At 36.2% G+C, this 26,187-nt stretch overlaps 1 long non-coding RNA gene across 1 annotated transcript; it reads right to left on the bottom strand.

Moving 5' to 3' along the window:
• Positions 1-468: 468 nt before the first annotated feature.
• Positions 469-19,504, bottom strand: LOC123246985. Its single transcript, XR_006506130.1, has 3 exons — positions 19,422-19,504; positions 2,271-2,490; positions 469-550 (listed from the first exon to the last, which is right to left on the bottom strand). It is a non-coding gene; the product is annotated as an uncharacterized LOC123246985 (long non-coding RNA).
• Between the last annotated feature and the right edge of the window lie 6,683 nt (positions 19,505-26,187).

Here is a 26,187-nt window from a genome sequence, read left to right as displayed (position 1 = left end):
ATTCAAATTAAGGTCTTCCTGACTCTAAATCAAATACTTTATTCGCTGTACCATTTAGCAGCCCGATTTGATTTACACAATTATGATATAAACAAAGCTAGAATGGTTCTAGAATGTACCTGTCCTCTGACATCAGGGAAAATATGCTCAGGCAACAAACATTTATTTGCCAATGCAGTTAAAAGAATGATTCTAGTCTCTGTCCTTATCTAAGGATCTTATCACCTAATGAGGAAAGAAGCTAAAACAGCACAAATATACCCTCATAAACTAGAATTTTAAAAGCAAGGCTATACTAAGGCTGAGAAAGAAAATGAGTAACTAGGGAATCATGCTGGAAAGTTGAAGAATAAATGAGTCCATTTACCTTTAACAATGTTTTCCAGGTTTCAAGATTTAGTGATTTCCTCCCTCTAACGTTTATATTAAAAGTTGTTTTAATATCTTCTTGATGTGCTCCATTTGCAAATCCATTAAAGTCCTTTCTGAGGCTCCTAACCAATTTGCATAACTTGTCTTTTCCCATTTGGCTTTCGATATTCAGTTCTGCCTAGTAATGATAATAATGAGAAATTATAAATCAAGATGAATAGGGCAGATCCACTGAGAGAAACCTTATATCAAAAACAACGCAGCAATACTATTGGGGAGTGGAGGAAAGAGGATTCAGGAAACAGAAGCCAGCATGTTCCCTGAGATCTAACAGTTCAGCTGCAAACCACTCCCCATCCACAAAACATAGGAATGCTTTCTATTATCTTTTTATAACATTTATGATGAAATAATAAGGGCTTAGAGGTTCCAAATCATAGCATAATATAATAATTACATTTTTATTTCCTCAAATTATGAGGACTCTTAGAAGGACCAGATTATAGTAGCATCATCCAAAGATGCTGGGCTCTATCGTCACCCAATGTACATTTTGGGCCCATGATTGATAGACTATGTCAGACATTTGGCAAACTAAAGTCCTTAATATAGTGCCAGTCCCATACACCCAGCAGGTTGCTCAATAAACATGAATTGAGGATAATGATTATTATCAGCAACAGCTGCAATCCCTGCTATTTTCTAAGGAAAAAGAAAACAGCTCTCCTAGGGATAGTGTCTTCCAAGGTACTATCAGGGAATAAATAACCTCACCTTCCCCCTCAAACTTTTTTTCTTTTGACCCTAACAAAAGATTTGAACAAGGGGGAGGGAAATAGTGGGTGTGTTGGGGCATTGATAAAATTGAAAAAACACCAGATCAATTAATATTCTCTGCTTGCCAGCATAAGAAAATTCCAGTAAAAAACATTGTTAACAGGCTGCTAAGCCATTCAAGAAAATTCACAGGTTGGTGCTGAGACTGGCCAAGTAGGCCAAAGTCTCCCAAAATAAAGTAGGCACACTTATGGGTGCAATGCCAATAAATGAATCAATTCAACAAGTATCTATTAAGCATCTATTTCTCAGCCAGGTCCTGGGTTACAAAGATAAAAACCAAACACTTCCTGGATTCAAGGAAACTTAAGAGTCTTCTAGAAGGTTCTATTGAAGAAATTATTTGTATAATACAAAATGTGTGAAAAATGGATATATGAAAATTTCAGGACACATTAGCAGTCTAGAAGAGTGTGATGGAGGAGGTGGCACTTGATGGGCCCTGGGGATTCTAACAGGCTAGGATAGAGTACTTTGAGGCAATACATTTCAGGTATGTTCAAAATAATATATAGAAACTTAAGGTTGGCAAAGTGCATTATAAGTTCTCATTTAATCCTCACAACAATCCTATAAGTTTGGTAATATTATTCCTATTTTATAGATGGGAAAATAGGGTTAAGTGACTTACCCAAGGTTACACAGGTAACCTTAGGTAGCATTTGAGCAAATTCTTCCTAACTCCAAGATCCTCTCTGTGTATGCATTGTGCCACTTAGCTGATAACTTGTCCAAAGTCAAGGAAATGAGAGGCGGAATGTTCTCTGCTGGGTCAGGAGTAATAAAAAGACTAGACAAAAGAGAGCAATGTGTAATAAGCCTAGAAAGAGAAGTTGGATCTAAGTTTTGAAGGACTTTAAATATCAAAACAGGGTAGTTTGTCTTTGATCCTAGAAGCAATAGCTCTGCCAAAGGCCCTCTTCCTTTTTCTACAATCCCCAGAAGAAAAGAAAGCCCCAGACAGAGCCTTGGGAGACACTCATAAATCAGAGTGTGGGGTATGGATGATGATTTAGTAAAGGAGACTCAGAAGGAGACCATGAGAGAATAAAGTCACTTACAACTGATACTCATCCTTCATTTTCAAGGCGAGTTGGATTTATTGAGGTTGAGTTCCACAAAGTGCTCAGCCTCACTTTCTCTTCCAAAGTCTTTGAAGTCCAGGGGCAAGATAAAAGTCAGGACTGGCAATGGCCCAGGATACGGTGGATGACCTTGCTGTATTCTATGTCTGACCAAGCTCCAAGTGCTTCACCGTGCCTTCTTCAGCCACCTTCATGGCTGTTGGAACAAATCGTTCTCATTTGCCCATGCCCATTTTCACAAGCTTGCAGTATACAGGTACAGAGGGTAGTCAATAGTATAAAAAAATATGGAGGGGTCAAGTAGAATGAGAATTGAAAAAAAAGTCCCTGGATTTTATGATTAAAAGAGCATTAGTAACTTTGGTGGAATCAATTTCAGTAGTCTTGAGGTCTAAAAATGAAACTACAAGAGTTTGAGAGGCAAGTAAGAAGAGAAGAGGTGCAGACAATAAACAAACTTGTTCTAGGAGTTTGGCTATGAAAAAAGAAGGGAGGGGCAGCAGGGTAGCTCAGTGGATTGAGAGCCAGGCCTAGAGACGGGAGGTCCTAGGTTCAAATCCAGCCTCAGATACTTCCCAGCTGTGAGACCCTGGGCAAGTCACTTGACCCCCATTGCCTACCCTTACCACTCTTCCACCTATAAGTCAATACACACAAGTTACGGGTTTAAAATTAAAAAAAAATAAAATAAAATAAAAGAAGGAAATATCTGCAACAAGGTTAATGGAAGGATTTTAGAATTTTAAATGAACAAAAAATTTCTCTCCCTTCCCCCTCCGTTAAACACTGAAAAAGAAAAATGAAACTTTTGAAACAAATATGCATGGTATAGCAAAACAAATTCCTGCCTCATTCTTCACCTTGAATCTATTACCTCTCTATCATGAATTGGATGGAATGCTTTGTTATTAGTTTTCTAGAATCATTGTTGGTCATCGTGTTGGTCAGAACTCTTAAGTCTTTCAACATTGTTTGTCTTTACAATATGGCTGTATTGTTGCCCTGATTCCACATATTTCACTCTTATCAGTTTCTATAAGTTTTCCCAGATTTCTCTGAAACATCTCCTTTCCTAAGTTCTTACAGCACAGTAATATATGACTCATTCAGCCATTTAGGGAAAGATTTTTAAGGATGAGAGAGAACTAGATATGTTTTCAGGTAGAGAGTGAAAATGTTAGAGAGAAAGAAAGAATAACCATGGAAGCAACTTGCTGGTAGGTACAGCAGGGGGTGCAATTAAAGATCCAAGCAAAGAAAAATATGCCAGAGAAATTTATAATTGGGAAAAGAAAGAGAAGGGATATTCATGTGGTGAGAGCAAAAGATACCTGTGGAGGTAACCTGTAGGCAGCAGTTGTGCTTTACTTCTAACTGATGCTGGGAGAAATCAAGGAAGTCATCCAGCATCCTTAGAGGGTTTCCCTCTGATGAATTATTTGTGAGAGGATATATACAAATTACACAGGATAGGCAGGAATTAACATGGTTACAGTATAAATCATTTGAGGCGACATTCACATTTTTGCTATAACAGTTTCATTCAAATATTTGTGCTTAATAGAAACACTTATAACTTGCTTATCACCCTATGGTATGCTACATATTGTGAAATAAGGCTTTTTAAATATAAGATATGGGGAAAAATATTAATCAGATATTTTACTAGTTTCCTCTAGTGCAGTGATTCCCAAAGTGGGTGCCACCGCCCCCTGGTGGGTGCTGCAGCGATACAGGGGAGCGGTGATGGCCAAAGGTGCATTTATCTTTCCTATTGTTATTAAAATTTTTTAAAAGTTAATTTCCAGGGGGCCAAGTAATATTTTTTCTGGAAAGGGGGCAGTAGACCAAAAAAGTTTCGGAACCACTGGTCTAGGACATAATTAAGTTCTTTTTGCTACTCAAAAATCTTCAGTGACTTTTTGTTTTCTGTAGAATAAAATAGAAAATCCTCAATCCAATATATAATGCTCTTGATTATGTGGCTCTCATCTAATTCTCCATTTCTTTTTCATATTATTTCCCATTCTCCACTCTCCATTCATTCAAGTTGAACTGTTAGCTGCCTATTCTCTTCCGTCTCCTGCCTTCTCTGCTTTTACATAAGTGGTCCCCTGTGCTGGAATGAACTCCCTTGCTCATCTCTAGTAGAAAGAATCTGTAGCTTCCTTAAAAAACAAAACGAAAAAACCTGAAACCATCTTTTACACAATACCTTTCCTTTAGCCTCTCTTGTTATTATTTCTTCCTCTTAAGAATTATTTTATTGTCACTTTGCATAAATATTTCTTTCATAGAACTGTATGCAAATTACATTCCTCTCTACATAAGAGGAATATGTAATGTTTTAAGATGTTATAAGAGTGAGAGCTTCAGAGAAACCATTATATATTTTTATAATATATATAATATGATATAAAAACCCTCTGAAGATGTGGACTCTTATTGTTGTATTTTTATCCCTAATACTTCACATAGTGCCTTTCCTGTTGCTGTTCGGCTATTTTCAGTCACGTCCAACTCTTTGGGATCCTATTTGGAATTATCTTGGGAAAGATACTGAAATGGGTTGCCATTTCTTTCTCCAGTTCATTTTACAGATGAGGAAATTGAGGCAAACAGGATTAAGTGACTTGCCCAGTATCACACAGTTATTAGCAAGTGTCTGAGGCCAGATTTAAACTCAGGTTTTCTTGATTCCCAAACCAGGGCTCTGTACACTATAGCACTAGCTGCTTCTCGTGTAGTAGTGGCTTAATAAATGCAATCCAGACTAATAGTGAACTTAAAGGAGGTCATGAAACCAATAAAAATGAAGGACTAGACACTGGTACTTATGACCTCTCAAATCTCTCCCAGACAGGAGTTAGGCATGAGAGATAAAGCAGTTTTAGCTGCCTCCATGGTAAAAGACACCAGTGACATAAACAAAGTAGCATCCGGATAAAATAACAGCAGAGAAGTTTGATCCCGAACTCCTCCTGCGCTCACACAACACTTCCTTTCCCACAAACCTGTGTGCTCTCGATAAAGCTACAAAAGTCAATCCACAGGTTTGCCACATAATTTATCTTTGTTCTACCACCCATGGTGAAAAACCAAAAAGCAGAAGCTTCCCTGCCTGGGACTACAGTGTATCAGAGCTCTATGCTACAACAGAGCTTAATCAGAGAGCTAAGGAACACAGGGAAAGGACACTACTGGGAGTGACTCTCTATCACGCTTGGGTTGCTTTGATTGGGTTTTACCCCTGGAAATTATTCAATCCAACAATTCAAGGAACAGAGGGAACTGAGGCAGGATGCCAGTATGGACAACTTTCAGGCAGTATCCAGCCAGGGCCAGTTATGTCTCCATTGAAGACATTTGGGCAGCTAGTAGTTAGAGCACCAGAGTTAGAGTCAAGAAGTCTTGAATTCAAATCCAGTCTCACATACTTAATAGCTGGGTAACTCTGGGCAAGTCACTTAACTCCTTTTGACTCAGTTTCCTCATCTGTAAAATGAATTAGAGAAGGAAATGGCAAACACACCAGTATCTGTACCAAGAAAACCTCAAATGGGGTCACAAAGAGTTGGGCACGATTGAACCATGATAGGAGTCATTTGGGGCAGAGGCTGAGGCTGGTGAGGAATTAAGACAGCTTTAGGGTCCAGCTCTCAAAGAAACCACAATCAAAAGGAGTCGGAAAGAAAGTGGAGGAACATAAAGAGAAAAAATTGAAAATTCTAAAGATCTCAGGATGAAGAACTCAAAGACTGATTATAAGCAGATCAACAAATAAGATATTAATAAAAAAAGGAAATATTGTCTCAGATCAGTTAAACAAGTCCAAATATTATGAATAAATATTACAAGAAAAGGGAAAATGAACACCTGATGAGGCAGGAGACCATATAGAGTCACAAGAACATAAAAATCACAACTGTGTGTTCCTGAATCCTTTAAAAGAAAAAAAGAAACACAAATTTTGAAAGTAGAATTTATGCTTTACACAATAGAAATAATTGATAGATTAGGAGGAAAAGATCATTTCATGTGGGCTGACCTTATCATAGGGACAAAAGAGATCAACCGATTGAAAATGCAAATAGACAAAATAGAAGGATAATCTGGAAAAAGAAAAGCAAAAAGCATTAATGTTAGAAAATATAATCCCTATATAAGGAAAACATGATCTCAAAGTAAAAATTCATGGAAAAATTAATAATTGTAAGTTTCTCTAAAGATCAGTTTAAAAAATCTCGCATACTAAATTTAAGAAATGATATCAAGGGGGCAGCTGGGTAGCTCAGTGGATTGAGAGCCAGGCCTAGAGACAGGAGGTCCTAGGTTCAAATCTGGCCTCAGACACTTCCCAGCTGTGTGACCCTGGGCAAGTCACTTGACCCCCATTGCCTACCTTTACCAATCTTCCACCTATAAGTCAATACACAGAAGTTAAGGGTTTAAAATTAAAAAAAAAAATTAAAAAAAAAAAAAGAAATGATATCAAAACTGGTCAATGTGACAAAAAGGGAAAATAATAAATGTTGGAGGGGATGTGGGAAAAGGAGGATGTTAATACACTGTTGGTGGAGCTGTGAACTGATACAACTGTTCTGGAAAGCAATTTGGAACCATTCCCAAAGGGCCATAAAACTTTGCATATCTTTTGACTCATCAAACTAGGTCTGTATCCCAAAGATATAAGATAGTTGAAAAGAACCCATTTGTGTAAAATATTTATAGCAGCTCTTTTGTGGTGGCAAAGAAGTAGGAATTAAGAGGATGCCCATCAATTAAGGTATGATTGAATATGTTATATTACATGATTTTAATGAAAAACTATTGTTACATAAGAAATAATGAAGAGGATGATATCAGAAAAACTTGGAAAGACTTGTATGAACTCATGCAGAGTAAAGTGAGCAGAACATTGTACACAGTAACATCAATATTGTATGATAATCAACCACAAATGAAAACTACTATCACCAATGCTTAGATCCTTATCCAAGACAACTCTAAAGGTGTGGGAAGCAAATAGGAGAAACAGAGTCTTAAATAGATAAAAATCTGAAACTCCTCCTTTGACCCTTTTTGTGATCCTTGTGATTTCTTGTTGAAAAGCATTGTGGCCTTATTGAAGAGCTTTAGGTTCCTAACGGACCAGTGTTTAAAAGGTTAACACTCTCCCCCTTTGGCCAGGAATGCAGCTGCCTGGTATAGCCAAGGCCAAAATCTTAGCAGGAGCAATTCAACCTGAGAAAAATATTCTCCAACTTGGCTTTCTGATAAGAACCCAGTCAAAATGTAGCCTTGGCCTTGGTCTCTTCTGAAGCCAATGAGACCTTTTGTATTTTGATATGACATAATTTATAACTTCTGCGCATCTGCAAAGTTTTGGGGGGGGGTAGTTCTTTTGTGTGAAATGAGTCTTGAAATATATATAATAAACTCCATGATCCTGGAGCCAGAGCTGGAAGCATGAGCTAAAAGATGTTCAGTGTCCATTATTTTCTTATCAACTAAACTGTCCTTATCAGATTATTAGAGATGATAAAGAGATCTTGAGACAAGGGACTCATGATGATAAATGCTATCTACTGCCAAAAAAGGAACTGATAGAGTTTAAATGCAGATTGAAACTGTCTTCACTCACAGCATGATGAATATAGAAATATATAGCATGACAGCACATGTATGACCTATATCATATTGTTAGCTGCCTTGGAGGGGAGATGGAAGAAAGAAAGAATTCAGATCACAAAATGCCAGAAAACAAATATCAAAAATTGTCTCTACAGGCAAATGGAAAAAAATATGTAATAAAGTCTTGGGGCAGGTTGGAGAGAGGGAGGGAGAAATGGTTTTTTTTAAATTGCCTGGAATTCTGAACACAGAAAACAAAAAGCCAATCAAAAGAATACATAGATTGCCTTTAGGGGGGAAAAAGACTCAAAACCACTTGCAGAAAACTCTAAAACACAATGAAGATAAATTGAACAATTCCAGATTCTGCAAGGGACTGAAAGACCTTCAAATATAAAAGCAAGGACATCTGAATAACACAAGACTATTTTGCACCCACTAGAGAGCATAGGATAGAGTAGAATGACATAGTCCAAAGAGCAAAGGAGCTCAAGATGCAACCCGAGTTGACATGCCCCGCAACCCTGAACCTAACTATTAATAAATGAAAAAAGAACGATATTCAGTACAAAAAGAGACATTTAAAACACGCCTTCAATGGAAACCTGAGTAATTTATTTGATCTTCAAACATTCAGACAATAAAAATACAAGAAAAGTAAATGGAAACAGAACAACAGAGACTGTTAGGTGATTTATTTCTGAACGTACAGAAAGTGACAAGAGTAAAAATGGAAGCTAAAAGAGAAGAAATGGTAGAGGAAATAGGCATGAAATATCATTGACTAAACCTTATATAACACAGCACCTACAGGTGAATCAATGGTTTTTGTGGGACTAAATTGCAGAATGGAAGAGCACATAAAAGGGAAGCAGGGCAGGAGATAAAAGGAAATGTCATGGACACATAATCAAATCAAAAGTTAACAATCAAGAGAAAATAAATTCAATAGTATCTTGGGAAGAAAAGGATCTACTGGAGAAAGATGAGGAGGCAAAAGGGAGAACTGAAATGAAAGCAAAGAAAGGGAGAAGTCTTGTTTTAGAGGCTGGAGGGAGTTCCACTGAAGACCACTCTCAGTGATAGAGGAGATTCTTTAAAGGGAGATTAATATATTAAAATTAAAATGGGCATAAGCTACAAGGTTCGGATGCTTAGGGAAATTGCTTATTCTGCCTCAGGAGAAGGGAAATTAGAATTCCTATGGACAACTGACATCTAGAAGACAAGATGGGAATGAGTCCAGAGAGGAGACTTTATGGAAAATGGGAGAAAGATTATCATAGAAAAGGCAAAGAGTAGCAATGAATTGCATAATCAGAGACCTATAGTGGCTGGTAGGTAGTTCAGTGAATAATCAGGCTTTGAAAAAGGAGGTCTTGGGTTCAAATCTGACCTGACACTTCCTAGCTATGTGACCCTGGGTAAGTCACTTAGCCCCAATTTCCTAGCCCTTACCACTCTTCTGCCTTGGAACCAATACTTAATTGTCTAAGACAGAAGATAAGAATTTAAAATTATAATAATCAGGGACATAAGAATAATCCTACCATGTATTTATACTTCTATCCTCTCATATTTCTGAGAGTGAAAGCACAAAATAAAAAGGACTGAGAGGCAAGATTTCAAGACCTTAACACAAACTATTTAGAAAAGGAAACACCACATGGGTACCTTAGAAGCTTTGATTTCATGAGAAATATAGGGAATAAAAAAGGAATATAAGAGCCATGAATCATAGAAAAAAGTCTAGAATAGACATAAAGATAAATAATGAAGAGAATGAGGGAAAGAAACCCTCTTTAGAAAAGGTACAAAAGTGAAATTTAAAAACTAACAAGTATGAGATTAGCATTAGACTGTAAACTCCTTGAAGGTGAGACAATCTTTTCCTTTCTATTGTATCCCCAATGCTTAGCACAGTTTAATAAATTTAATAAATTTGTCATTTGATAACAATGAATAATTAACATTTGATAAGTGCTTACTGACTGACCAACTGACTGGCCAAAAAGAGATCTTAAATAATCTAGTCTCAGATAAAGAAATAAATCTAGCCATAAGGAAACTACCAAAAAATGTGAGGAAGGATTCTTAGGTCTGATGTATCCACAGAAGTCTATCAAACTTTAAAGAATGATTAATTTCCATATTACATAAAATTTTCTCAAAAATAGAAAAAGAATGAACCTTTCCATATTCCTTTTATAAGACAAGTATAGTCCTAATAGCAAAACAAGGAAAGATAAAACACAGAAAGAGAACTATGAAGCAATATCATTAATGAATATCAATTCAAAATTTTGAACAAAATCTTGTCCAATAGACTTCAGCAAAAATTCAAGAAATAATTCATCATGACAAGGTTAGGTTTCTCCAAGGGATTCAACATTAGGAAAACAATCAACATAATTAATCCTATTAAAACAAAAATATGCATGATAATTACAATAGATGCAGAAAAGGTCTTTGACAATTTGCAGTAAAAAATCTTATAAAGGCATAGAAGTCCAAAGGAAATAGTTTTGATTTCAAGTAGATTAAAATCCAACATTTTCCCCTTAATATAAAGATTAATGTTTAAAAGTCTCTTCATACTGACATAGTGAAAAAGCACATTAAAAATTCAATACTTAAAATGATCATATAGTAAACAAACCCAAAAAAGTATTTTGTGGGTAATACTAAATAAGGAGAGCAAACTATATTGAGGAAAAGTGTGTCAAATCAGCAGAATTTGTTGAAGGAAGAAAAGATTTTTGATATTCTTGACAAAGGTATTTTTGGGGTTTGGCCTTTTATCTGTCTACATTCCCAGCACTTCTCATTCTTTGACTGGTAACACCTGGCTATGCCTAACAGTCTCCATTGGTGCTGGGATAAGATTCATCCAGATGTTCCCACGGTGAGCCCCAAGACATTTTTGTTTTATTTTCAGTATCAGTTTTTTTGGGCAGTTAGGTGGTGCAGAGGACAGAATGCCAGGCTTTCAGAGTTCAAATCCAGCCTCAAACAAGTCACTTAACCCTGTTTGCCTCAGTTTCCTTGTCTATAAAATGAGTTGGAAAAGTTTTCTTTGCCAAGAAAATCTTAAATGGGATTGTGAAGAGTCAGACATGACTGAACAACAAAAACAATTATCAAAAGATCTTTGAGGTGTGACAGAATAGGGAAATTTCCATAGGATAACATTTTACTGAAACTTTCATCAAGGACATGCCATTCTTTTGTCAATCACATAGAAAACAAGTTCATGGCATCAGAACCTAAGAACTTGTAGGGAACCGAGAGGTTATCTAATATAACCCTCTAATTTTTTTATATGAAGAACCTAAGGGCAAGAAAATTTAAGTGTCTTGTTCAAGGTCACATAAGTGATAGGAGAATTTGAACCCAGCTCCTCTGATTTCAGTCAGTACTTTTTCAACTATAACATACTATTTGTTGAAAAGGATGTTTTTTTCTGAAAAGTGTTTGCTCTGAAACTTTTGAAGAAAAACAAATTTGTATAACCATTTATTTCTTCTAGATCTACTCTCTAAAACTCCCTGATCATATCTAAATCCTTTATATGAAACTCTTCAATCCTATCTGTCAACAACAAACAAGCATTTATGAAGGTAAGGTATTATGTGTTAGGGAAACAAAGTAAAAGCAAGAGATCTTATCTTCAAGAAACTTACATTCTACCAGGGAAAGACTTGGACAAAGATAAGTAAATACAAAAATATATCTATGGTAATAATGATATTAATATGCAATATAATAATAATGGACAGTTAGGTGGCACATTGGATAGAGCACTGGTCTTAAAATCAAGAATATTTATCTTCATGATTTCAAACTAGCCTCAAGACATTTACTGTGTGACTCTAGACAAGTCACTTAACCTTGTTTACTTCAGTTCCTCTTTTGTAAAATGAGCTGGAGAAGGAAATGGCAAGCCACTCCAGTGTTTTTTTGCCAAGAAAACCTCAAATGGGTTAAAAAAAAAAAAAAGTCAGACTGAAGAATTTCAATAAGAATGGAAAAATTGATACCATCATCATCATTATAATTAACATTTATGTAGTACTTAAAGGACTGAAAGCACTTTACATAATTTCTGTTATTTAATCCTGGCAACAACAATATGATAGAATTATTATCATTCCCATTTAATAAAAGAGGAAATCAAAGCTGAGAGGTTAAGTGACTTGTCCAAAGTCCCATAGTTAATAAGTATCTGAGGGAGGACTTGAACCTAGGTTGAAAAGGTTAGTAAGTCCCTTATTAAATATAGCACTCTACTCTGATAGCTACCCTTTTAAGGCAAAATATTTTGTCCATGTAAAAATGAAACAAAACTCTCTATTCATGCTCTCTACCTCTTAGATTTTTCTCTTCATCTCAGAGAACATTATATCTTGTTTATCAATCAAATAGCAAGACATAATGCCTGGCACAAAGAAGGGACTAAATAAATAAATTCATATATCCCCAACCTTTCTACCATATTTTCAAAAATCATGAATTCATTTTTTTTTAGTTTTTCACTTTAATTTATATTGCATCTTCCTCCCCTCATTTTCCCACTAAAATAATCATTGCTCTGGTTTAACAATAAAAAAAAAACCTAAAACTAAAATCCACTGTCTCTTCCTGCCTGAGATCAAAAACATTCATTACAGCTTCTCCTTGAGGACTGATCTCTGCATTTTCTCCTCATTGACATTTGAAAGTGACTGAGACTTATGTGGCAGGTGTATTAGTCAGCTCACCAACCTGAGAGCATATTTGTCTTCATTGCCCTTCAGATGGCCAAATCCCAGGACTGAATCTCTGCTCATATATTCCTAATAAATTAAATAACTGATTGGCCTGATGAATTTGCATTAGAAGTCAAAAAATCATTCATTCAAAATATTCAGGCTTATGAAAATAAACTTCCCTAATGTCCAGAAAAAAGGATCTTTTAGCAATATTCCATTTTTATTCCCCCCAACCCCTACTAAATATTTGTACTACAGATTAATTAGCTAAAAATACACATAATATGGACTAGATTTTTAATCACATCCTTCATCTGTAGAATTTTTATTTTTGAATTTAGAGAACATTTTAATTATACATTGTGATAATTAATAAAGAAAAAGCCTAAGAGCTCCCAATGTTAATCTAGGGTTCCTTGCTAAATACACACCATTTTGAATGGCAAATCAGTTTCTCCTACAATTTCACCTACCCTTCAGTTAATAGCATCTGTAAATAATGAAGTTTGAATTCATTTTCAGAAATTCATTGAGGTACAATGTCAACTAACAAAATGAAGATGTATGCTAATAGTTGGATACCTTTTCAGAAATTAATCTTGACTTCAATAAATTTTTAAATTTCGAATCCACTTACGTTCTTTTGCTTAATATTTTAAATTTAGCACATAAAAATTTAGTATTAACATTCATTTTAACATGTTCCTGGAAATATAATATCTGCTAGGGGTATCAAATAATCTTCCTCTTTTCCTAGGTGTACAGATTTCCATTTTCTAGATTTTCACAGAATCATACATTCTCATATGGGAGGGACCTCAGGGTCCAACACTTATCTAAATGAGAATTCCCTTTACAATATATTTCTTATTTCCAAATAAATTGTTTGACTTTTTTTTCCAGACTGGTCTCCCTATCTTGCCCAGACTGGAAATTAATCAACCTTTCATAACTCTAATCTCCATACAGGTTGACCCGGAAGGTTTAATCTATTCTGTTCACCCATCCTTAGGCCATTGACCCCTCTACTCCTGGGGGTTCACCATATTGATGCCCAACTTAATGAGAACATCCAAGTTTTAGCTCAGAACTTTCAAGCTCAAGCAATCCAAACAGCCTCCCCAGGAGTAGGGACTATATGCCACACCAGGCATGTTTGACTTTTAATTAAGAGAATTAGCAAATTTAGCCCTTTGGTGACATGGAATAAAAAAAAAATTATAAGACAAAGATGAGCCCTACTATAGGGCAAGTAAGCTGAATATTTTGGGGGATCTTTCTATTATTATGGTCCTGTAGTTCCTAAAGGAGATATTCTGCCTCAAATTAGTTCTCTAGTGACCCTTAATTAGCTATGTTTCAACTTAATTGGGAGAGATGACAGGAGGAGTGATGAGAAGTTGTAGTGTTGATTCTCTAAGGCATTTATACTCCACACCATTACTGGTATGGCATAAAGCCTCAAAAGGCAATCTCTTCTCTTGGACCTCATAAGTACAAGATTGCTAGATTGAAAAACCATAAATATTCTTAGCAAGAACATTTCTTCAGAATTTATAATACAAACCTTAATAGCAAGATAAGAAGTAATTGTACAGTTTATTTGTTTTCTGCTCTAAGAGACATTTCAGTAGTATTTTCATTGGTTTGCAGACATTTAGATATCCAAGAATTGTGTGGGGTTTTTTCTTCCCTTTGGCAAGATCGGTAAAATATGGTCTCACATTTATGTAGACCCTTAAGGTTTGCAAAGCACCTTTATTATCTCATTTGCTCTTCACTACAACCCTTTGACTTTTGTCATATTATTATCCCTCTGAGAATGAGGTTCAAAAACATTCCTTTACTGCCTGGGGCAGAATTCAAGCCAGGTTTTCCCAGCTTCAGATTTGGGTCTTTATTGACCACACTGTGCTTTCAGAGGCTTCTTACTTGACCTTCTGTCTTTGATTATTCAGTGGAAGTCAAAGTAAAGGAATGTTGCCAGTTGACTTAGCTACTCTTCTTTTCCTTTTGAGGTCCAACAATTGCTATTTTTATCTCACACCCTACACGCTTTAATAAGGTCATGACCAGCCTTTGGCTGACGCAGATTTCACCTTCCATTACAAGATGTAGTTATAACAAATACATTTCAATAGCTTCCTTCCCTGATTTATATGCCACTGCTACCAGCAGAATGCATAGCACATTCCTGACGTTGCTTCCATTTGTCAGTCTTTTGTTCTTTTAAGAAAATAAAACCCATTAGAAGTACCAAGTACTTTCATTTTTATTCGTTATTATTAAGCATTCAGTTTCCTTAAAAAATACATTTGTCATCAGAGTATAAAGAATCTTTATGGTACTCAATATTTAATAGATTTTACTGAAAATGGCATGGAAACTATGCAAATTGATATGTATTTTAGCCACAGGAAACTTTAATATTTCAATAGTATTAATAATCAATTGATCAATCTACTAGTATTTCATAAGTACCTACTATGCGTCAGGTACTATATGAAGCTTTGGTAATTCAAAGAAAGGGAAAAATGAGTCCCTGTCCTCAATGAGCTCACAGTCTAATGAAGGAGACAATATACAAACAACTGTGTACAAATAAGATTTACACAAACAAGATATACATTGAGAATAGCCTTAGATAGAGGCACTGAGATTAAAGAAGACCATGAAAAGCTTTTTTTGCAGAATGTAGAACTTAAGCTAAGACTTGAAGGAAACCAGGGAAGATAAGAGATATAGATGAAGAGGGAGAGTGTTCCAAGTTCAGGGGACAATAAATTAATATGCTTGGAATCAAGAGATAGAGTGCCACATTCAAGGAACTGCAAGGAAGCCAGTGTCCCTGGATCACAGAATACATAGAGGAGAGTACAGGGTAAGAAGGCTGGAATGGTAGAAAGGGGCCCAGGTTATGAGGGGCTTCAGTTCAGAGGATATTATATTTGATCCTGATGATAATAAGGAATGACTGGAGTGAATATGGTCAGACTTGTGTTAAGAAAGATCAATTGGACTTCTGAGTAGAGGATGAACTGGGGAGGAGAGACTTGAGGTAGGGAGATTTTTGCAATAGTATATATGTGAAGTGATGAATGAAGGTACCAGTGTGGTGGTAGTCTCAGAGGAGAGAAGGAAGCATATAAAGGAAATATTAGGAACATAAATTTGCCTGGACTTAATACTGATTAAATATGGAGCTTAGGTGACTGGAGGATGGTATACCCAGACGAGTAATAAGCAGTTGGAGAAACAAGACAAGCCAGAGGTCAGCAGAGAAGTTGGGGTTAGACAAGTAGTCTGAGAATCATCAGCATAGATACGATGTTTGAGAATGCTCATTTTTTAGAGGGTTGTGACTAGAATGAAGATACAGCAAAGGAGACAAAGCAGAAGAGAATATCAAGAAGAGGTGACTGAAAATGTCAGAGACCTCACAGAGGTCAAGAAGTATGAGAATTTAGAGAAGTTAATTAACTTGACATTGAGATCAATAGGCTTAGGATAGAGCTCAACTCTACATCCTGATCCCCATCTCCTTCCAGTTACATAGATATTTGAAATCCAAATGGTAGAAATCTTCCCTGGCTGCAATTTTAGCAGCACAGCAGTGCTCTGTAATTCTGAGCCAGAGAACTGAGAAACAGAGGGAATGAGGCAGAAAAACTTGTGTGGGGGTTGTGTGGCACTCTAATACACCTAGAGTATAGAGTCCAGCATCCATCTGGAGCTTGCTCTGTTCCTCCTGAAGTCCCTTGAAACAGAGACCTAGGTTGGTGAACCATTAATTGTCCAGTGAAGGAGGAAACAAACACTGAGATCCAGCATCCAGGATAACTACCATCACTAGTGAGGGAGTGAGAAAGTTAGCGATGGAAGAAAATGAGGAGAAAGACTGGAAATACCCAAGACCTCAAGAGGAGAAACTTAAAGACCTTGCACATAATCAGAAAAAAAAAAAAACAAGAAAGATGTAATAGCAGAAGGAAATGTGATCTCCAGTTATAAAAAAGTAGTTCAGTATGCCTAAAGGGTTACAAAACTGTGCAGACCCTTTGACTGAGCGATACCAAGACTAGGTTTGTATCCCAAAGAGATCAGAGAAGAAAAAGGAATCAATATGCACAAAAATATTTAGAGTAGCTCTTTTTGTGGTGACAAAGAATTGGAAATTGAGGGGATGTTGAACAGTTGAGTAATGGCTGACAAGCTGTGGTATAAGATTGTGATGGAATACAATTGAGCTGTAAGAATTGATAAGCAGGATGCTTTAGAAAACAAAACAAAACCTGGGAAGATTTATATGAACTGAAGCAAAGTGAAGTGAATAGAACCAGGAGAATCACAATAGCAATGAGGTAAAGGTGACTCCTATGGTCTCTCAGGAAGAGGAAAGCCTGAAGGGGAGTGGGTGAGGAAAAGGAGGAAGTATTGAAAAAAGCAGGGAAATAAAAAAAAGGAGGCATTTTGTTTTAGTGGTGAAAGAGGTTGCTACTGATGAACAATTCTAAGGCTGCAAAAAGGTATTCTGTAGAGAGAGATGGTAACTTTATACCAGGAATTGTCTGCCAGGATTTGGTGTTTGGGGACACAACTCGTCCCATCAGAACCTGGAAGCAATTTAAATTGCTGGAGTTTAATGGCATGGCATAGACAAGACAAACCTAATCTTTAATTGCTTAATTTCTACAGATTTCTCTCCTATTATTTACAAATAAATTTGTGTTTTTCCTTTCCTCAAAAAACTCACTTGATCTGCTAATTCTCATCAGCTATTGACCCATGTCTCATACCTTCCATGGCTAAGCTCCTTGATATTCAGTGCTAATGGCCAGATTGTACCAATATAATAAAAATAACAGTATTATCAAAATTAATCTATACTTTAATGCTATATTAATCAAATCACCAAGGGGATCTACAGATCTTAATTAAAAATTTCATTTAAAAAACCCCAAAAGGATATTGACTCTAAGCAATCACCCTAGTGCAAATATCAATAAAATGGAAATAGGCCTTGATCAAAGACACATGTAAAATTCAGTGAAATTGCACATTGGCTACGGGAGGGAGAGATGGTAAGGGGAGTGGAGGGAAAGAACATGAGTCTTGTAACCATGGAAAATATTCTAAATTAATCAATTAAATAAAATTTTCGAAACAAATAAATAAAAACCCAAAATACTGAGAATATTAAGGAAAATGAGACAGGGATGAAGGAGGAATAGCACTTCCAGACCTCAAATTATATTATAGAGCAACAGTTCTCAAAAACAGATGGTTTTAGAGGGCAGCTGGGTGGCTCAGTGGATTGAGTAAGGTCCAGAGATGGGTTCAAACCTGACTTCAGACACTTCCTAGCCATGTGACCCTGGGCAAGTCACTTGACCCCCACTGCCTAGCCCTTACCACTCTTCTGCCTTAGAACCAATACACAGTATTAATTCTAAGATGGAAGGTAAGGGTTTTAAAAAAAATCTGGTTTTAGTTTAAAAATATAGATAAATCAGTGAAACAGACAAGACAAAGGGGATCAAAAACAATCAAACCTAATACATGACCTGTAGCTTTACATTTTTTCATATGTACACCTGAAATATTTCCAGATAACAATGAGTTAAAAAAATTAAACATACCTATAAACCAATCCTTTCATGTTAAGATTGCAAAAGAAAGCAGGAGTCATAAATTTCATCTATTGACTGAAAGACTCTTCCTTTATTTTGAACTCCTTTCTAAGTGTATATCTAGTGATAGTTACTACACTTGCAAAAAAGAAGCAACTAGATGCATCTAGAAGTTCCTTGAGCTTTAATATCACTCAGATGACTTTGCAAATGTGCCTTTTCTCTGGTTTATGCTAAGTTCTAGATCTCAAATTGTAACATAGTTTATTATAAGGTCCCAAATTCCCCAAGCCCTGATTGAAGATGACTTCAATAAACTCATTTCCAGTTTTACTACCCTTTAAAAAAAAAAAACAATCAAACCCAGAATTTGATAAAGTAGAAAACACAAATCACCTGGGAAAGGATTCTCTATTGACTTTTTTAAAAAAAACTACTAGGAAAACTGGAAAGCAATTCAGCTGAAATTAGGCTTAAGAATTCTAAAGTATTAACAATCACATAAAAGAATGCTCCAAGCCATCAATAAGAGAAATGCAAATCAAAACAAGGTTTCATCTTACTCCTTAGAAATATGACAAAAAAATGGCACTAGTCAATTTTGGAGGAGTTGTGGGATGATAAGCACATTAATTCATTGTTGGTTGTGAATTGGTACAACCATTTAGACAAGCATTTGGAATTATATAAAGTGACTAAAATGTCTATACTCCTTGACCCAGAGATTACATTTCTGGGCGTATAACGCAAAAGTCAAGACAAAAATCTTTACACCAAAATATTTATAGCAGCATTTTTGTGATAGTAAACAATTACAAAGTAGATGCCCACCAATTGGGAAATGGCTCAACAAACAAGTATGGAACTATGGTATAAAATCTTACTGTGCTATAATAAATGACAAAAGAAAATATAGAAGAGCATAAGAAGACCAATATAAACTTATGCATAGTGAAATAAGGAGAGCAAAGAAAATAATCTGCATATTGACTACAACGACATAACCTGAAGTAACAATAAAAAAAATTAAAAATGAATGAAAAATCAAAAGTGAAATTGTAAAAAATCAAGCATGACTAAAGAAAAGCCATTAGAGGACACTCCCAACTTACCTCTTTGTAAAGGTCAAAGGTCCACAAGTGTTGCATATATTTTCAGATTTTTTTCAGTGTGCTAATTTTTTCCTCTTTTTTTCTTGTCTTTTAACAATTATTATTTATTATATTTAATGGCCTTCTGGGAGGAGAGAGAGGAAGGATAAATGGGAAAATTATTATGATTTTTAAAAACAAAAGACATCAAGAAAAGCTCCTTTAAAATGAAAGGGCATCATATATGTAAGAGAGCTCATTACTAAATCTGGAAAGCAGTTTTCATTGAATGGTGAAGTTAGAAATCATATTGCAAAGAGTTAAGATGAGAATAAGAGGAAAGGGAGTGGAAGCATCTATTATAGGTAGCCTTTCCCAGGAATTTAGGCATGAAAGAGAAGGGATGAATAGGTAAAGTGAAGGTTTTGGGAGGATAAAGAGGACACGGATGTGTTTGTAGACAGTGGGGAAGCAGCCAGTAGACAAGGTGTAACTGAAGATTAGGCTTACCTTGTCTATGCCATTCCATTACATTTCAGGTGCCCTATTCTCACATGTGGCTCCAAAAAACTGATTCCTGGTCTTTCTTTGCCCCCATCCAGGCAACCTCCATTACCACTCCATCCCCTGTCCAGTCTGATGTCCCGGAACAACTCTATCTAAGGAAGAATCCCTATGGGCAATAGTAACCTACCTGAATTCACTTTAAATACTTCTCATAATCCACCCAATCCCAGTGGTTTTGAACACCTGTTTACCATTTTTGAGCTACCATTCGCCACCCCCACTGACTGCTCCCCCATCTCCCACTCTAAAACCTCCCAGATTATAGAATGCCTGTTCCACAGGTAACAAACTAATTTTCATATTAAACTTTTTTCTTTAATGCTCCTTCATTTTGCTGTCTTCACTGAGACCAGTCTCCCTCCCAACAATACAGTTCCCTGGTTACCATTTCAGTCACTGGTTGCATTTTCACTCATAACTTTCACCTTACTGGTTATATTAGGGGAGTTGGATTACTTCTTGTTTCCCCACTGCTACTTCTGGGCTCTTCTAACATCCTCACTTGACAAGCGTCGCAGCACTGAGGCTCATTAAGTTCATACTTATCACCCAATTAAGAATCTGTTCATTGTTGTCTGCAGATATTCAGGACACTCCTTGCCTCCTCAATGAGTTTAATGCCTGGCTCATGGTTTTTCACTTGTCCTCAATTCCTATTCTTGTACTAGGGACTTCAACATGCATATTGATAATCACTCAATTGCCCAAATATCCCTATGTCTCAACTTATTCATTTTTTACAACCTATTCCTCCACCCTACCATAGCTATGCCCAAAGATGCTCATATCCACAGGTGTGTCATATCTATTCTTGAACTCTGAAATTCCTTTATTTGATGAAAATCTGTGGTCATTTGGTTTTACTCTGCCTCTCAACTCCACATCCCTTTCTGCATCTTCACTTCAACCTTGAATCCCTTCAATCCCATAGTTTTTCCTTAGACTATTACCCCAATAGTGGCTTCCCCATCTTGATCCTTTAGTGAATCAGTTCAATTGTATACTGTCCTCTTTTTTTGTTTCTTCATCATATCACCAATCTTGCTGGTCAAACCCCAGCCTTGGATTACTCCCACCATTTGCTGCCTTCCCTCCTTACATGCTGCTGGACAAAGCTAGAGAAAAATCAAGAAACCATATTGATTGGGTCTACTAACATTTTATGTTATTAGCTTCTATTGGGCCTTCATTGTTGCAAGGCAAATCTTTTAAGCCTCCCTAATTGAATCACTATCTCATTCATGACAGCAAATTTTTCCAAACTTTCTTCCTCCCTCCTTAAGCCTCTCATGGTGTCTCCTCCCTTTACTCTCTAAGCTGAGAACCTTGCCTCATAAATTACTGAAAAATCAAGGTCATTGCCAAGAACTCTCTCCTTCTTTTCCCCTCTTCCTCATCTCATCACCCAAAAAGCTTCTGCCAACATTGCTTTTCTTCACCCCATCTCACATGAAAAGTCAGCACTTCTCATTGAGGCAAAACTCTAAAAGCACAACTGGTCCCTTTCTATCCCATCTTCTCCAGTAGATTGTGCTCCCTCTATAATCTCTACTCTCTCACTAATTGTACATACAAAGACAAAAAAGAAATAGAAATTTATGGTTTGGGTGCTTATTAAATGATGCTTTCTCTCAAAGAGGTGCTTTAATACAGAACCCCAGATTCTTAATTGTAAGAAATTTGAATGACCATAGAGTCTAACTAATATTATAGGATATCTGACAAGTGGTCATCTACCCTTTGCTTGAGGATGAACCTACCATCACCAGGCCAGTTCTTTCCTTTTTTACATAGCTCTAATTTTTAAGAAGTTTTTCCCTTCTCTCAAAACTAAATTTTACCTTTTTTAAAGAAGTTCTCACACATTGTTCCCTAGTCTGCCCTGTGGGCCATGCAAGTCAAGTCTAATCCCTCTTCATCTTCAAATACTTGAAAATTATTTTTTTCTAGACAGAATTTCCCATTGAAAGGGGGTAATTCAGAGACTGTTTGGTGCATTTCTTCTGGAGAGGACAGCTCAGATCTTGGGGAAAGACAGGATGGGAACCCTGAATCATCTTCCCCTGAGGAAAAGGGGCCTCTAGCATCCTGGGAACTTTGAGTATATGGTCTTGGCAGCTCCAGAGAATCAATGAGCTAGGAAAGCATCCCTCTAATAATACCCTTATTTTCCCTACCCTCATCTTCATCTTCTCCCTCTAAAATTTGTAATAATTCCTCGTTACAGCATTGTATGGAAGGAAAATTGAGTGTGGGTGGCCCTGGCCTCCCCTTATACCAGCTGTCAGAGTCAGAATTGGGGGTTGGGGGAAGCAGTGAAACTGATCCCCAGTGGGCATTTCTCATGGGTTTATAATAGACTGTGGAGCAGAAGAGATTAGTGAGAGTAGGAAGAAGCTAGCAGTTCCTGGCACTGAGCACCCAGCTTGCAGAGGTTGGATACAAACAGATGGGGATGGGTGGTAGAGGAGGTGCCAGGGGGATACATTAGCACCAATTTGACAAATAATATAAATGGATGGGGAGAGAGGCAGAAGACAGAATGTAAGAGATCCAGGTACTGGAATGGCAACTAGAATGGTTGCTTCCAGATACAGGATGGATTGAAGCAGAGAGAAACAGCCTGAAATAGAATGGAAGAGATATCTCTGGAGAGGATTTTACATGGCTGACACCAAGAAAAGAAGAAAAAAGCAAAACATTTCTATCAAAGCAATTTACAACTCTACCCAGTAAGCTACTCAAAACATATGTCTATCTACCTGTAAAATTATTTCCCTTCTACAAGAGCTCTCTGTGTTTTATGGGAAAATTAGTGAAATCACAGGTACAGAAAATAATTCTAGTGGTAGCCAAGTACCTGTGGGTCCCTGATTCCAGCTCATTGAACTCTGGCATTAGAAGCTGAGGAAGAGTCTCAATTCCATAGATGCTTAGCTTCATATATAAAAGTAGCAGATAGATGGAGGCTGATGACCTAAGGAACTAGATGGGAGCTTTTCTGTGTATGTGGAGACTGGAGATGGGGGATAGGGATGAGGCCTTGGAAATCCAAGTTGCATGGTGACAAAATAAGGAAATATGTGTTATATATAATATAATATGTATAACCTATATCAAATAATTAGCTTTTGGGGGGTGGGGAGAAAGGTAGCAGGGAGGGAGGAAAAGAAAGAATGAGACATAGATTTTTGGACAAAGTTAATGTGATAATTTGTTTCTCTTGGATAAGCACATTTATCATAATTTATTACAATTTTGTAACAAATCATATGTATTATATTATTACTATGTTATATATTACATTATGTTTATATTTTAAAAATTAAAAATAGTTTTTTAAAAAGACCACTGGAGGGCAGCTGGGTAGCTCAGTGGATTGAGAGCCAGGCCTAGAGACGGGAGGTCCTAGGTTCAAGTCCAACCTCAGACACTTCCCAGCTGTGCGACCCTGGACAAGTCACTTGACCCCCCATTGCCCACCCTTACCACTCTTCCACCTAGGAGCCAATACACAGAAGTTAAGGGTTTAAAAAAAATAAAAAAGACCACTGGGCTTGGAACCAGGAGATCTAAATTCAAATCCTAATACCAAATCAAATAAGCTGTGTAGTGGGCCTAGTCAACTTAGTTTCATGATTTTCTCCAGGTTAATTTAATAGCACATGAGTGGAAGTGAGGACAGCGATGGTGGAATTGATCCAAGGCTGAGGCTCGGTCAGACCAGATCAGGGATAGGGTAAGGGGGCAAGACACTCAAGAGGATAGTGTAGAGTTAAACTGGTTCACCAAAGGGCCAAGATGAAGAAGTGGAGAGATTGCTAGCTTATTAATTGTAAAATGAGGATATTTGTGTTACCTAACTCATAGGGGAGTAGTTATGAGGAAAAGATTTTATAAATCTCAAAGAACCATAAAGGAGTTATCTTCACCATTATATTTTATTGATGTTCTATTTTTCCCACTTCCAAGGAAATAAAATTTTTAGCATTTGTTTTTTAATAATTTGAGTTCCCCACTTCCAAGACAGTAAGCAATTTACTATTTGTTAGACGTGTGCTATAAGACAAAACATCTTTCCACATCTGTCATGTTGTAGAAGACAACACATTAAAAAAACCATGAAAAAAATAAAGTGAAGAATGGTCCACTCTGATCTACATTCAGAATCCATTAGCTCTTTCTCTGGAAGTAGATAGTATTTTTCTTCATAAGCCTTTTGGGATTGTCTTGGATCACTGCTGAGAGTAGTTAAGTCCTTCACAGTTGTTGAATGCATATTATTGCTGTTGCTATGTATTATGTGCTCCTAGTTCTGCTCATTTCACTCTGCATTAGTTTATATAGGTTGTTCCAGGTTTCTCTGAAATCTTTCTATACATTATTTCTTTTAACACAAAAGTATTCCATTACAATAATATACTACAACTTTTTCAGCCCTTCCTCATTTGATGGGCATCTAATTCTTTGCCACCACAAAAAGAGCTGCTATAAATATTTTTGTATAAACAGATCCTCCCCCCCACTTTTATATTTCTATAGGAAACAAACATAGTAATGGTATTGCTAGATCTAAGGGTTTTGTAAACCTTTGGGCATAGATCCAAATTGCTTTCCAGAATAGTTGAAACAGTTCTAAATTCCATCAATAGTGTATTAATGTCCCATCTTTCTCACATTCCCTCCAATATTTATCATTTTCCTTTTCTGTCATATTAGCCAGCTTGTTGTTTTATTTTACATTTTACTCATCAATAATGATTTGGACTATTTTTTCATATGACTACAGATAGCTTTAATTTCTTCATTTGAAATTGTCTATTAATATATTTTGATCATTTATCAATTGGAGAATGAATTGTATTCTTATAAATTTCACTCTTTTCACTATATATTTGAGAAATGAAGTCTTTGTCTGAGCTGCTTGCTAAAAATTTTTCCCCAAGTTTCTATTTTCCTTCTAATCTTGGTTGCATTGATTTTGTTTGTGCAAAAACTTCTCAATTTAATGTATTCAAAATCTCATTTTATATCTCACAATGGCCATAACAGGTAGACTATTCCATACTTCTCTGATTTGTTTATGGTAGCATCTTTTATGTCTAAATCATTCCAAGATTATTTTGGTATATGGTGTGAGACGTTAGTCTATGCCTAGTTTCTGCCAAACTGCATTCCAGTTTTTCCATTAGTTTTTGTAAAATATTGAGTTCTTACTGCATGAGTTTGGATCTTTGAATTTATCAAAAACTAAATTACTATGGTAATTTTCTATTGTGTATTATGCACTTATTCTATTCCATTGGTCCAACATTCTATTTCTTAGCCAGTACCAGATAGTTTTGATGATTATTTTATAGTACAAGTTGAGATTTGGTATCGATAGGCCACATTTCTTTACATTTTTTTCATTGATTTCCTTGATATTCTTGACCTTTAGTTCTTCAAGACTGGAATTATTTGATTTTATATTAAGATACCATATTTCATATCTATGAAATAATTTTTTGGTAGTTTGATTGGTATGGCAGTAAATAGGCAGTTTAGTTCAAGTAGAATTGGCATTTTATGTCATGTTGGCTCATCCCACCCAACAAGCCACTTGTGTTTTTCCAATATTTTAGATCTGACTTTATTTGTGTGAAGAGTGTTTTGTAGTTGTGTTCAAATAGTTCTTGGGTTTGTCTTGGCAGGAAAATTCCCAGGTTCACCATTATTTTTATTTTATCTATGCTGCCCAGGCTCACTCGTATAGTGAGATCAACATCTATGGCATCACTACCATTTGCTTCATCTGCCCATCAGATGACAGACCCTCAGGTCAGGGGTAGGATAAGCTGTGAGGGATGAGTGAAGGGAAGAATAAAATCAATATTAAAGTTGCAAAGATTTAAATTTATTCATTATTTCCTATTTTTAAAATTTGAACTTAATTTTAATTTTCAATTTTGATCATCCATAAACATTAAGATAAACACACACACACACACATATATATATATATATACATATGTAACGTCCATGTATATATACATATATAATATATAAACATCAGGGACCTAAATGTATAAAAAGATAATGATGTTCAGGTATTTTAATTCAGTTCAATATGTGCTTATTAAGGGCACTAAACTTGTCCCCAGGAATTCAAAAACATAGTGTAACAGAACAAAAACAGTCTCTGTCCTCAGGGAACTTATTTTTTTTTTTGAGGGGAGAT

This window comes from Gracilinanus agilis, chromosome 4 (assembly GCF_016433145.1).
Source record: "Gracilinanus agilis isolate LMUSP501 chromosome 4, AgileGrace, whole genome shotgun sequence".
Taxonomy (NCBI): domain Eukaryota; kingdom Metazoa; phylum Chordata; class Mammalia; order Didelphimorphia; family Didelphidae; genus Gracilinanus; species Gracilinanus agilis.
This window is presented reverse-complemented; position numbering and strand designations above follow the sequence as displayed.